Genomic DNA, 13642 nt, shown 5'->3' on the forward strand with positions numbered 1-13642 from the left:
TTTCTTCAGTTTTCACTCTGAATTCTATACAAGGCTGAACTGCTAAAGAAATAATTGTATTTCTTAAATATTAAATAACAAATACAAATGGACCAGTTAGTTCATGGAAGGGTGATCAAGAGAGGTAATGAATGGGTGTCACAGAGTTTACATGCCTCCTGTGTGGCTAAATGGACAGGGCTCCAACTACAGAGAATGTAACTTTAGGGTAGGGAGGTAAGTGATCACAGCTCACAGCTTCTGTCCATGCCAAACAATATCTTGGGTGTTTCATGGCAAAGGTACATTGTGGGAAAGGTGAACAGAATGGTTTGCTGGGATGTGTTTTTCCAAGCTTACAGGTGAGAAGGGGAAAAACCAGGGATGTTTTGTGGAAGGTAAAAAATAATAAATAAATAAATAAAAAGGCAACACTAATAGAGAGAAATTATATTGATCCTTGAGATAATTAACAAAATAGCTATTTGAATTGAAAGAAAAGGCAGAGAAGAAACAAGTGCTTTAGATTCAAATTGATCCTTCTGTTGATCAGACTGATAGCCCAGTAAGCCAAGGAGTCAGGAAAACAGACTTTAAAACCTGGGGATTTGTCTTAAGATAAAAGATAAAGAAGACAAAGAGAATTTCTTGAAATGCTTAAAATTTCAGTAAAAATAAAATATTTGCTTGTTCATCCAGACAAAGATCCAGGTGTATTTCTAAATTTAAATGTTAGAAAAAACCAACAAAAACCCTTTTACCTGGCTTAGTAATAACTCTTGCCTACTTTTTTGCTCAAAATGCCCTTTTTATAGGACTGTAATTATACTGACTTCTGACACTTTGGTTACCAGCAGTGCCAAAGGAGGTGTTTTTTTTTTATTCATCTTTCTTTAAAGAGGATATATAAGTAATTATTTCCCTTCCCCTGAAAATAAGGCAGGTAACTTTCTTGCATAATATAAATCTCTAATATAGCATATATTTCTAACATAATACAAAATAAGGCCATTCATTAAAACTTAATCTAGGTTTTTACTGTATATCACTATATATTTACACTGATGAAATTCATACTATATAGGAATTTACAAAGGAATTATTAATGCATTTATAAAGAATCATCATAATTTAACGAGATGAGCCTGGAAATAGGAATCAATTCATAGTATCAACAATGTTATTCATGTTATAGTTTAAATAAAAAAAAATCTGTACACTTGGCATTTGTTTATAATTCTGAATGGATCCAATGTTTGTGTTCTTGTAGTTGGCAAAAAAAAATCAGAAATAAAATCCAGCTTGTATAGGCTTTCATACATAAATTACAGTTTTCAACTGTCTTGCTCTTATAACCTCAATATTAAATTTCTATAAATATGTGCAATATCAATTGAGCAGCTGCATACAGTTAAACAACAAATTTAGTAACAATATTTACAATAAAACTGAACAGAAAAAAGTTCAGGAGCTCAGTGAATGTGAGTTGTTCTATGTTCCTTTTCAATATCTAAACACAGCAATCCTCACTAAAATATTATTCAAGACCCACATATCCACTAGTGTAGCATGCAGTATATAATGATTAGCAAAGGAATTTTGACAAGGGAAGCATTTCTTGTACTCTGTGAAAATGTGAGATAATTTCATTCCACTACAGTTTTGACAGAAAAGATACAAAACCTTTGCAAATCCTTTGTATTAAATACTGTAGGAGTCATATTTGCAAGAAATTGTCAAATATTTATTAAAGAATAGGTGGTTTTCTGTTCATGAGGGATACCTTAATATGACAGCCTGTCAGAGAGCTATTGTGAACAACGATTGCAGTAAGATTGTGTAGGTTTTGGTTAACAATGGAATTGTCTCAAAAAAGGAGATAAGAGGTATCTGGTCACATAATTTAACACAGCAAGCTATTATCTGTACTAATTGAACTAAAAAAAAAAAAAAATAAATAAAAGGGTGAGAAGTGCTAATGGGCTGAATATCTGTGATTTAGATATATTTTCATTTCAGACCCAATTAAGTTTGTGAACTTCAACTGTGTGTTGGTGTACCATTGACTGAAATCGTGGACCAACACTTGTTCACTATATAGTAATCCAGGGATCTGAAAATCTGAAATTTTTAAATGATCTTATAAATATGCTAAAATTACTTACAGATGTCTGCTTCCTGAACGTGTAGGAGAAAAAAAAGATTAATCTTAGCTGTTTTGTTATTTTAAACTTCCATTCACCCTATGCAGAAGATGATGTTTCTTGGGTGTTTTTTGAAGTCTTACTGCAATTCCTTTTATCTGCTTTGTTTAAACAGAAAACTTGCAACTATTTTTTTTTTCACTACTGCTTTAGGCAACTAAAGGGCATTATTTTCTTATTAAAAATCCCCAAAGCATTTTAGCTTTTTTTAGTTTCTTCTGAGGAAATTTTGGCATATCCCTTGGTTTTAATGAATTGACTGATTGGTCCCAAGCATCAGTTACTACTTCTGAGTTTAACAATGCACTTGTATTGGAATGCAAAATGTTCTCTATGACATTTCATTTTCCTGTGCTGGTACCAATTATTTTTATTGCACCTATTGGCTGCTAAAAGAATACTCAATGTGATTCTGGCTGTGATACATTGACATAGATCAGACAGGCATTTAGGGAAAATAACAGAAAGCTTTAGTTACTACCAGCTATTCCTTGGGGATGCCATTAAAATGATTGATGACAAAGCACAGCCAGACCTCAGCAAAGGTTTTTGGTGGATTCTACAAGAGGTCTGTGGTGTATTCAACACACATGCACCAGAGCTTCTTCATGGCCATACTCACTGCTCCACTAACAGCTCCCACCTTCCACGCTGTGCAGTGGAATCTACTCCCAGCACATTGCAGCTTGCTGGGATTTCTTTTGCAGAAGTGTGGTGGGGCACAGGCAAGAAAATAGAAGGGACGTATCATGAGGAGGCTCCTGAGGTTTGGTTTTGAGGTAGGTAGGCTGGCTAGCTGTAGAGAGTCTGAGCACTCTTGTGCAGGGTGGTGGAAGATACCATTCATCAGGAAAGAATAATTAGAATTAACTGCATTATAAAATAAAGAAGTGTAAGGGAATAATTTTATATGTTGGAACCAGTATGACAGAAGTGACATTCATATACATATGTGCACAATCAAAGAGCTAATTTTGTATTTTTATCATACTAGTAGCTGTTATATAAACAGCACTTAATCATCATACAGCTAATTCAAAGATATAAGCAGAAACAAAATCTCCTGGTCAATTCATGGAGGTGAAAAGTCCTAACAACTACAAAAAATCCAGAGGTTGGATAATGAATTATGAAATTGTCAATCAATAAAAATATTTCCAGTATCAAAAAAATCCAAAACTTGCAATTGCTCTTGTTTATGTGTTTAATTCCTCATTTGCTGGTCCGGCAATTAACTATTGTTAACACTGAGTGTTTGAGGATATAATGGGATCTTTCTGCACACAGAAATGATTTCATTCTTTTTTATTTTGAAGTTGAGATAAAAGCAATTAATAAAGGTGAAAGTAACTGGACTCATAAAATTCTTAAGTTTTTACAGCAGTTAGTGAGATTGATTGCATGGAGTTTTTAAAAAAGATGTACTTTGAAGGTGATTGTGTCTTTCAAAATATCATTTTGTAACTGAAATCTATGGGGAATCTAGCTGAGAAATCTGTGTCATTTATTATTAATTATATGAGTTGAAGATTATAATAAAAATTTGAACTAAAAAGGGAAGTAGGGCTCTTTTCTATGGATTTCAAATAAATTGTTGATTTTGCATTGTGAGTGCAATGAATATAATGCCTTTATTACTTAATAGAGTATGAGGAAGTAGACAGGATTCCAGACAGATCTCAGTAAAGAAAATCATTCCTATTATGTATTTCATATAATGTCAGTGAACCTTACATGTGGTTTACGACATTAAGGTATTGATGCAGATTCATTTAAAGATTTGTAGCATAGTACTTATTTTATGACTTTACTCTCTGCAGTCTTGGGTTCTTCATGTTTCATAAATAGTTATAAGGAGACAAAGTGTTGTTCCACCATTTAGTGGGCTTTTATTGTAATTCCCTTTAATTGAAATGTTTTAGAAGACCAGCAAGTATAGCATAGGACAGAGGAACTTGTCAAAAGCAAATGAAAGATTATGATGTTGGCTCATGATTTCTAGGGGAGACTTTATTTAGAGGTTGAAAGATACATCATCTCTGAGTATTGGTGGTAGCAGGACCCTAAGAAGTCATATAAATTTAGTTAGTTTAACATGAAGGTCCATTTCAGAAGATAGCCTTTGTAAAAAACACCATCTTTGCTTCCCTGTATTATTCTATGAATCTACATTCAGTATTAAGACCCTTGACACCAAGAATTTCCTGATGTTTTGATTTCTGTCAAGATTCCTCCAGGGCATGTAAATGTATGCTTCTGGGCACACCTGCAAGCATATACATTTTGTCAGCTTTGAGCTGAAGCCTAAACCCTGTTGGGAATCAGTGTAGAAATTTTTGTGTCCATTTGGTGTTTACGTTCCAGTTGTGTAGGCACACACAGAGCATGTTTACTGCAATGGAAAATGAAAAAGTGCAAGCAAAGGAAGTGATTTTTTTTTCTTCCTCTATTTTGATAAAGATAAGTGTCCTTCTTCCCCATCCTGAACTATACCAATCAATATTCTGGTCAAAGATGGGAGAGTCCTGATTTTGCTTCCATCATGAGTCTAAAGAAATAACACAGTGAATTCACCAGAAAACAATATTTTAATATGGGGAAATTTCAATTTTTCTTTTCAGGACTCATTATGTGTAAAGATGGTAGAACATTCACTGGGCCAAAACAGGAGACAGACATAGCAAACAAAGAAGCAAATGAAGTTGGCTTAGCATTTCTAGCTTTGGCTCCAATCAATACATGATATAAGCTGCACAAGCAAGAGGATACAACCACTGTTGTTCTTCCTTTGTCCCTTACCTTTACAGAGCAGTAAGCCTGACTGCTAGGCTGTTGAATAAAATAATTTCTGGTTGAATTCTTTAAGAAATAGGTTGGATGCATAGCTCCAGGAGGAGAGCTTATGTATGCCTGTCTTTTTCCTCCTACAGCCTGGGACAGGAAGAAGTTTGTCTTTGGCAATCAATCTTGGTTATTATGGGGTCCTCCCTGGATCTTGAGCTTTCTCTTTTTTGACAAAGATTCAACATACACAGGAAGATTTCAAAATCCTAGCAGATCCTGTCTTCACCTTAACATTGCCACGAAGCACTCTTTCAGATAGGAGTATTTATTACTGCTTGTTTTTCCATGCTTTTTCTTTCTTGCACTGTACTGACATATCATGCTCCTAATACCTTGCAAATATGCTCACTAGGTAATAGAGAAGCAATGTCAGTCATATGATCTAAGAGTTCAGCACTTAGTTCAGTATGTCCCAGTCCAGTCTTGTTGGACACTTTCTTACCCTGGATATTAAACAGACTATTTAAATGTGGCAAAACTGGAATTTGTGCTTCTCTGTTGATTCGTTTGCCATGGAGTTTTCCATGATGTGATAGATTTATGTCTGAACTACTTGGAGAACAAGGACATGTTGTCTCATGTTTAGGCAAGTACTTTGTGGGAGCATACACAAGCTTTGGAAAGATATTAATTTCCAATTTTCTGCAAATGCAGCTCCAAGTGGTTGCCCACATCTCTGCTATTAAAAATAGCTTGCCAGAGTCTCATCTGGTGAGAACAAATAATACAGATTTAATACAGATAGAAACTTGGCAAACTGGATGAATAAGTGGTTGATAAAAAACAGATTTACACTGACTGCAACCAGATTATGTTTTTTTTACTAGGAGATAACTTTTGAAAAAGATGCAAGATGACAAGGCAGATGTGCAGTGTTTTTTGAGTAATCATTTGTCAGAATTGACCTTTCCCTGGAAATACCTACAATTATTAGTTGGTTCAGGAAAGAATCACATCAGAAAAGAAAAATTGTGCCTGTCAATGATTGTGGTTTTGCTGTAGCAAAGACTTCAGACCTGTGAAGATCCTTCTGACTGTCACATTGTAGTTGGAAATGCACACAGGACTAAGAATGCCAAGCAACTTTTCTTAGTCAGTGCTGTATGACGTAAGTGGAGGATTTTTTCCTGCATGCTCCAAGTAAGACACTCAAGTGTGAAATATCTTGGACACAGTACTGGAAGGGATATGAAGCATTCACAGATGATACAAAACAGGGAGGAGCTGTTGACTCCCTCAAAGGCAGGGAGGCCCTGCAGAGAAGACCTCAACAAATTAGAGGTCTGGATAATCTCCAACTGAATTTTAACAAGGAAAAGTGATGGATTCTGCACCTGGGATGGGGCAGCCCTGAAGGTACATACAGACTGGGGAATAAGATGCTGGAAGGAAGTGCTAAGGAAAGGAACCTGAGGGTCCTGGTCCATGACAAGCTGAGCATGAGCTAGCCCTGCAGCCCTGGCAGCCAGGAGGGCCAAGAGTGTTCTGGAGGGCATCAGGCACAGCATTGCCATCCAGGCAAGGGAGGGGATTGTTCCACCCTGCTCCTCACTGGGGTGGCAGGGTGGCCTCACCTCGAGTGCTGGGGGCAGTTCTGAGTGCCACAATATATGAAAGACATTATACTTTTAGAGAGGGCACAAAGGAGGGAAGGCCATATGGGGAATGGCTGAGACTGCTTGGTTTCTCTTCTCTGTGGTGCCCAGTGACAGGACCCAAGGGAATGGCCTGAAGTTGTGTCAGGAAGGGGTTACTTGTGTCTGGTTAATTACCCAGAGGGTGGTTGGGAACTGGAACAGGCTCCCAGGGAAGTGGTCACAGCATCAAGCGTAACAGAGTTCAAAAAGCATTTGGACAATATATGGAGTGACTCTTGGGAATGGTCTTGTGCTGGGTTATGAATTTGACTTGATCCTTGTGGATCGCTTACAACTCATCATCTTTTCTTATTCTGAGACAAAGTGGAAGAAACCAGCAAAAAACCCCATTGTTTCCTTTAGCTGGGAAGGAAGCCTTTGTGGGGAAATCCTTATAGAAGACATCCAAGTCCATTTGGCCATGAACTAAAGCTCCATGGCAGTATGTGCACAGCACCATGTATTAGGTTACTGCAATTGATCCAGGGAACTGAACCACTCGTGCTGGAGTAAACCTCACTCTTCAATTCCAAAATTCTTCAATTCCACAACAAGGAAGCCCTCTTCCTTAATCCCTTGTTTGCACAGGAGAGGAAGGCTCTAGCTCCCTTTTTTCTGCAACAATATTTTTATGAGTATAGCTTTACCAGATTTGTGTGTGTGTGTGTGCATGGTAAAGGTTTTGCACTCCAGCACAGTATCCGGATTTTGAAAATCTGTTGTCTGTGACTTTGACCATATGATTTTGGTTCGCAGCCATCTCTGTCAGGAATAATTGGTTAGAAGGAGATGAACTTGAAATGGTGGTAATAATATTTCAACAACACAGAGTAAGAGCAAATTTATTAATATGTGTAAATAACTGAGTTTACATTAAATAAGATTCTCTCCAAATGCAAAGTTATCTAAATTCAATCAACAAGGATTGATGCAAATTAATAATTAATAATTAAAATAATTAAAAAAGGATCAAGAATGCAAATTAGAAAGCTAAGTGAGCACTGGAAAAACAGACAAAAATAAGAGCAATGTTTTAACTAATGAAAAAATCTATAAAGCTAAAAAAGGAAAAAAACCACAATTTAAATGAAACCATCTAAGGAACAAATGTCTATGTGCACATTTAAACCTTTATGCTTTATATACAATGGTTCTGCTTTGATTCACTATTATGAAAGCTTTGATATGCAGAAAGTATTGCACTCAGCTTGAGATAATTCTGGAGGTAAATAAATCACCCGAATTTTAGTGATTGCCTAGAGACTATTTTTTATGACCTGATTTCTTACCGTACAAATGAGCAAGGGAAAGTGTTAATCAGTGTTCATATGTATATACATAAATATGTATGTTGAAATAGCAAATTGATTCAAAATCAGAAGAGTGTGACTGGCTATGACTAGCAAAAAAAAATAGGAGACTGGGAGAATAAGGAATAAAAGAGGAAATTCTTTTAAAAACTTTATATATATGAACATCTATACAACTAGAGTGAAAAGAGGACAGCTTTTGTTATACGCCTATGCTTGTTTCAGGGACCAATAATGACAATTAGAAATAAAGGAAACTCTAGAGAGTTTTAATCTAAAATTAAATAAGGCAACAACCTTTATAAATGGAAAGATTCATAAGGAAAATAAAAACATACAAAAGATGTCAGAATAGAATCCATAGCTGGTATTTCTGATATTAATATGAATCATATTTTATAGTGTATTAGACACAAAATTAATCTGAAGTTTGATGCCAGCAGTTTAATAGGTGAAGATGGTAAAATTGTTAGCAGTGATGTAGAAAATGCAGAAGTGAGCAATAAATATTCCTTTCTTTACTTGGAAGAATAGAGATAATGCATTAATATAAAATGCTTTCTGGTCCATTATTAGCTGAAAAGAATAAAATGAACTAAAGGCCAACCTTTTATAATCTCCAGATCCCAGAAGGACACAGTCCAGGTACATCTGTGGCCTACTGGTGGAAATTAATAATACAAATTGAAAACTGGCTCTGGTGTAGGACACAAAAGTTTGAGAATTGTGCTACTGTTCAAAGGCAAGTGGAAAAATGGACTGCCTAGTCTAACTGGCAACATGTAAGAGGCGATATAAATTTTGATTTTTAAACGTAAGAATAAAAGAATGTTTATACAGTAATCAAGAAAGGAAGTGATTTTGTGGAAATTGGGACCTATAAAGCACATCTAAGTTTTACAGATATGTGTGTTTTATTGATAAAATTACCTATAAAAGCAGTGAGGTTTCTGTTGCACAGAAAAAGCTGCAAGAGAAAGCAATGAAACACGTAGCACAAACAAGGCTGAAAGATATAGATAAAATTAGAAAAAATATTTTTAGTGGTGGTAACAGTTCATCCCTTGAACAAGATCAATGGATTATTTATTTTGGTGTGCAGCAGAACCTGTTCTGGAAAGATACCTCACCTAAGCAAGACTCAGACTGAATGGCAATTTAACTAGATGGATTGAATGGCCTCCAGCTCTAAGAAGTCAGAACACCAGTCTATTCTAGTTGCCAACTGTTAAATGTGCCAACACTTTTTCATTTTCTAGCGTGCTCTTGTTGCAAAAATGAACCTTTAATTTCAAAATATTGAATCTCAACCCCAAAAGTTTGTAAAATTTTTAAACAGCAGGAAAAGCACTGAAAAAGATATTAGGAAGAGAATTCAAAATAACAATGGTACAAAAATAAGAGAAAGTACAAGATCAGTTATTTGAAGTACAAAAAAATAGAAAGGGATGTGCTAGAAGAATAAAATCATGCAGTGTGATAGGTCTGAAGCCCACTTTATTGCTAAGAACATCCTTGCAAAAAACTAATGTGCTGTGTAACAGCCATAACTTTATTAACAGCTACAAGGAGAGCTAAAAATATCTCTTATCTTTGAATTGCTTTGCAACATGGGAGATGTCACCTTGGGAGTAGAAAGAAAACAGCTATTTATTCCAGAAAAGCAGGAAGTAAGTCTTGGCTGCAGCTATGCCAAGTGGGCATTTCCCGATTAAGCGCAGTGCAATTAAGGTAGAAAGGCTTTGAATAGTTTTGCTGCCAAGAACTCCTAATGGCCTTGTTCACTTATATTTTTAATGGTTTGCCAAATGGAATATCTGCTCTCAAGTGGGTGGTGTGTGTAACTAATGATGATTATAGGGTCAAGTTCAAGAGCGGCAGTGGAAAGCCAGTACAGTACTATACAAAGTACCTTGCCCTACATTAAGTGCCAACAGCCCTCAGAAAGGTTCTTCTCACTTCAGACATATATATTCATGTCTCCTAAAGAATCACTGCTGGCTAACAGTTGCACACCACTTGATTCAAATGGTGATAACTGAGAGGGAACTGCCGTTGCTACTGAAAATGGCAATGGAAATGGTTAGAAAGAAATACCAGAGAATCCCCATGCAAGCTTCTTCATCACTGGAGGACAGAACTGTCTAAGTATTACAGAAAGTGGAAAAAATTATCCCTCATATATTGGTCAATTCACTTTGATCTTTATTAGACAGTTTCATTTTTTTTACAGTCACTGTATTTCATGTTTGTCTATTCTCTGGTATTTTAGAGTAACAGGACTGTCTCCTCATTGAAGTAATGAGAAGAATGAAGACAGGTAATGAGTTGGACAATGGCACTGAAGCTAAAATACTTTTGCAGTACATATACACTTGGCTAGCTGTGGTTGAATTAAGTTTTAATAAAAAGTAAATTTAGAAATAGTTTCCCTTTGGATATTATCACCAGTTGGAATGAGATAATTAAATTAAATTACCATGGACTCCCTTAAGGAAACTGCACTTTCCTTTCAATCAGTCTCTGAGATACCATGACTTTACTTTATAACAAAGCAATTATTACAGCACCTAAAAATTGATTTATTTCTATATAGCATTTTAAATAAAATATTTCAAGTCACATTTAAATTAATAGCAAGAAAATATATCTGAAGATTTTGAATTTGAGAAAACATATTTCTGCTGTGGCTGTATCTGCTTTGGCAATCTTAGGTTTTACTTAGAGAAATCTTTATGTAAGAAGCAATTTGCTTAAGGTGATGTTTTCTTGCTCAGATAAAAAAGGACTTTACTCATTTTCTGAAGGCTTATATTACTCACTACAATGGTCTAATAAGCTAACGACCTTGCCATAATCTTCCTCATTGAAAACTGACATTTATATTTGTATGGTTAAATAAAACATGTAATGAGGGAAAACTCAAAATAGGACTGATTAGAATTCAAAGAAACATGTCATAGATTTTATCATCTTTACTGACAATGGGAGCCCATGTGTAATGATGATGTCAACTACAATCTCAGTTAATTTGATCTCCTTTTATATTAGGCTTGATCATTCAGAACTATTGTAACAAAATGAAATTCAGTGCTACATACTTCTGAGTGTTAGATCAGAAATGTTGCTGCACTTGGTTATATTATCAAACCATCATGTTGACTGTTATAACGATTAGGGAATTTCTCAGTAGTATATAAGTGCCTGAAATAGAATTTAGTCAATAATATAATACTGTAGTGATATGGCACCCTTGGGCACCAATGTAAACATCTGGTCCTTTCAGTTAACTTGACTTTTTAACATCCTATGTTTTGTAATGTTAAAATATGTTTTTTTTAAAAAAAGGTATTGATAAGTTTCCAAGTAGGGCTTATTAAAAACACTGGATAAGGTCTTTGAAGCATATTCCATTCAGCTGTTTGTTTTGAAATTAGTGTGTGCTGTGCAAACAGCTGGTGAGAGGGTACATGGCACAAAGAGAGGGAATTATTTAAGCGGAGGGTACTGAACCTGAGAAACTGATCCATCTCTACAAAGTGACGGTGGTTAACAAGATAAGATGTTTTGGCTTTGTCCCACACTGTGGATCAAGCTCAACACATTTTGAAAGGTTCTGACAAATGTTCAGGAAATTTTTGCTTTCTCTTGGGATTTTAGTGTGCAGGGCACTGTACCATGTAAGTATAATTTTGCTATTACTAGTAACAGGTATCAGTCTTTGTAATGACTTTGCAAGCCTTTACAGATGGGTTTGTCAGACTGTCAAAATTTTCTTTGCCTTGCTTGGAGATTTGAGGCTTAGGTTAAAACTGGAGCAGCAGTTTTTCTAATGGCCTAGTGTCTAGGTTTGGTTTGTTTTACTTCAGGTGATTTTTTTAAAATTATTTTGGCAGCAGTCATGACTTCTTATGTTCTGGAGACTGAATTATTTAGGGAAGCAGCCTAATGATAGAGTGTAGGGTAGCAGGAGAACAGGATAGCAGCAGAGGTTGTGAAAATGAGGTGCACTGCAGGATGCAGTTTGCAGGAAGGAGGGTAAGGTAGACACTAGCACAGAATATTCTGAGTTGGAAGAGACCCACAAGGACCATCAAGTCCAACTCTTAAGTGAATGGTCCATCAAACCTACAACCTTGACATTATTATCACCGTGCTCTAAATAACTGAGATAGTCTCAGAGTTTATAATGCCAGGATTCTGTAAACATATCACCAGGAGATAGTTAAAGAATTGTGGGTCTGGAAATTGAGGGAAATTAGTTTTAGGGTAACAAACCAAAAGTATCTAAGTGTGTGGAGTCTCCCTCACTGGGAATATTCAAGAACCACCTCGACCCAGTCCCATGCCACATGCTCTGGGATGACCCTGATCAAGCAGGGAGGTTGGACCAGATAACCCACGGTGGTCCCTTCCCATCTGACCCTTTCTGTGACTGTGATTCAGTGACTGATATTCAGTAACTGTGGAAGCACTCAGAGAAGACTCTGCTTCCATACTTACTATGGACAGAGTAGCTATCTAATGATTATTAAGACAACTTCTGTAACAGTGATTTTTTTCTGTGCTTCAATTTGACCTAATTAATGTTATTGGTTAAGATGTCTATAAATTTTGCCATTACTCTTAAGATGTGTGTTCTTTTTTGCTTATTGCAAGATTTTGAGAATAACTGTATGTGTGCATGACATGATGTAGAGAATTTTGAGAAGCATTAAGAATTTGTTATATATTTACATGAAAGTTCTGAAGTGTAGTACCACATTAAAGTCTAATGTTCTTAGGTACAAAATTGATGCTAGAATTAAGTCTGTGCATAGACACATATGTGCTGTACTCTATCACATGGGTCAGCTAAGTCTATTATTTTTTACTCCAAATGAAAGCACAAAGTTGTTTTAAAGTGAGACTCTTTTTCTTTTTAAATCTCCTTGCACTCATACACTCTTCCTAACATTTAATGTCAAGAACCATGGGAGTACAAATGAGTGATAAGTGGTGTAGAAAAGCTGAGCCCTACCTGTCTGGAGATGTTTTTGTGAAAAGAATCTATTGATAAACAAGATCCTCAGTAAGGGATACCACACATTTTCTACAAAAGACACTTATTTAAAAAAAAAACAAACAACAACCAAACAGATTTTTTTATATGTAACTTAATGATCATATATTTCTCTCCTCTTCTTATGCTTGGCTGAAATCAGTCAGTGGTCTAAAAAATTACTGCAGTGTAACACAAAGATACACACACACACACACACACACACACACACACACACATATATATATATATGTGTGTGCAATTCATATCTTCAAACAAGCTTTGTTTCTCTAAGAAAATCATTCCTCCTAAGGAGTAAAACTAGTCAATGTTCCATAGGAGACACTAGTATAAAAGTTTTAATAAGTCTCTGCTATTTGGTTTATCAGTAAGAAGGCTTTTTTTGTGATACCAAATACAGCTTACATTTAGGGAAGAATGGAGCTTGAATAATAGTCACACCCCAAGTGCATCAAGTGTTGACAAGAATTTATATTTTCAAGCAGTGATATTCAGTCTCTCCTTTTAGTAGAGCTTGTGAAGCCAGTAAGTGATGTAGGACTCTCCTATTATTAGTCACGCAGGAGCACTGTGTGAGCTCATGCACGTAACCACATCAAAAAAGTA

The sequence above is a fragment of the Parus major genome, chromosome 4 (assembly GCF_001522545.3).
Source record: "Parus major isolate Abel chromosome 4, Parus_major1.1, whole genome shotgun sequence".
Lineage (NCBI taxonomy): Eukaryota > Metazoa > Chordata > Aves > Passeriformes > Paridae > Parus > Parus major.